Source organism: Chiloscyllium plagiosum, unplaced genomic scaffold (assembly GCF_037043375.1).
Source record: "Chiloscyllium plagiosum isolate Xiang-an unplaced genomic scaffold, Cpla_swu_hap1 HiC_scaffold_42, whole genome shotgun sequence".
Taxonomy (NCBI): Eukaryota; Metazoa; Chordata; class Chondrichthyes; order Orectolobiformes; family Hemiscylliidae; genus Chiloscyllium; species Chiloscyllium plagiosum.
In genome coordinates, this window is record NW_028270180.1 from 58,788,183 (window position 1) to 58,790,304 (window position 2,122).

Genomic DNA, 2,122 nt, shown 5'->3' on the forward strand with positions numbered 1-2,122 from the left:
TATCCAAATGGCCAATTCTCCCTGTATCCATAGGTTTTAACCTTGCTAACCAGTCTCCCGTGAAGAACTGTGTTCAATACCTTACTGACATCCATAAGGACAACGACGTGTGTGTGTGTGTGTGTGTGTGTGTGTGTGTGTGTGTGTGTTGTGTGTGTGTGTGTGTGTGTGTGTGTGTGTGTGTGTGTGTGTGTGTGTGTGTGTGTGTGTGTGTAATCAACCACACCGCCCCGTGGCCCAACATTTCAACTCCCCCTCCCACTCTGCCGAGGATATGGAGGTACTGGGCCTCCTTCACCGCCGCTCCCTCACCACCAGACGACTGGAGGAAGAACGCATCATCTTCCGCCTCAGAACACTTCAACCCCAGGGCATCAATGTGGACTTCAACAGTTTCCTCATTTCCCCTTGCCCCACCTCACCCGAGTTGCAAACTTCCAGCTCAGCACTGTCCTCATGACTTGTCCGGACTTGTCCTACCTGCCTATCTCCATTTCCACCTATCCACTCCACTCTCTCCTCCCTGACCTATCACCTTCATCCCTTCCCCCACTCACCCATTGTAATCTATGCTACTTTCTCCCCACCCCCACCCTCCTGTCCCTTATCTATCCACGATTCAGGCTCACTGCCTTTATTCCTGATGACGGGCTTTTGCCCGAAACATCGATTTCGAAGCTCCTTGGATGCTGCCTGAACTGCTGTGCTCTTCCAGCACCACTAATCCAGTATCTGGTTTCTGGCATCTGCAGTCATTGTTGTTCCCCTGTAAAGAGATCTGCTGTATTCACCTGGGGTTTAGAGAGACGAACTTCCGAAACTACAGTAATTGGGGAGCAGTGTGCTTAGGAACGCTGATTGAACAAGGAAGCGAGCACAGAGTGGTGTCACCTTCTTCAACACGATCTGCAACTTCACACTATGGGGAGGACGGTGCTGCCAGTGTCTGTTAGGAGCACAGTTGCATTCATCTTTAATGATCCGGAACTTTCCAGGCAGGAATGGATGACATATCCAACATCTTCCAGTATGTCAACATCAATGTCACCATTCAGTCACGAATGATATATTTGATGGATGAGGTAATTGAAATGTTAACGAGCTAACGAGTCTATCTTTGTTTCACAGTACAGATGGTTTATATGACTCTGCATGGTCCCCAGGTCAATGGGGAGATGTAGAGGAACTGAGGACCGCTCACTCCATTAACGTTTCAGTGTGATTCATGGACAGCACATCACGTTGGTGAATCCTCGCAGTCCTGGTCGCTTCCATAGCCTCTTCATTCAGAAGCAGTCAATTATTCCCACTATGTTCGAGTCTCCATGGAAAAAGAAAGGGTGGCCTCTCCGATGAAGGCCGTCCCCTTGATACATGGCACAACTCACCATCCCCTCACCTTTCCCCATCATCAACCAATCATATCAACATATCCCGTGTGTAGTGAGAGTGAAGGGGCAACTGGGAACATATGGAAGCAGCACTCTTTTGGTGGGAACTGCCATCAGTCTTGCGGCAGGAAGGAGTTGGAAATATTGGAATACGCTCCACCTGAACTAATCTGGAACCAGAAGCCGATCGAAAATTTTAAATGAGGTGGTCATGAAGATTTTGATCTCATTAAACCAGGTGAGAAGGTGCGGTGCGTAGGCTTTGGAGATGATTTTAGCGTTTCTGGAAAAAGTGATAGGACAAAAAATATTGGCAATTTCAGGAAACAAACCGTCAGCACAGCAGGTAAGAGGGCAACTATGATAAGAGGAGTGGTAAATGCAGGACTGAGGTTTAATACTTGAACATTCACAGCATACAAATTTTAAATGACGTTGTCGTGCAGATTGAAATTGTCAGTATGATGTTGTGGGCATCACCGAGATGATACCGTAAAAGAATAAGAGTTGGGAATCAATTGCCAAGTGAACATATCCCATTGAAAGAACAGACAGATAGGCTGCTGGGATAGCGTTGCCGAGAAATAAATAAAAATGAAGTCGATAACAAAGAGCCATACAGCTTCAGAAGGCTCTGTGGATAGAGCTGAGAAAATACATGGGAATGAAAATAAATCGAAAAAAGGCTACAATGGGAGGTTGTACGTGCCGCCAGGATCGGTAGCGGGGCA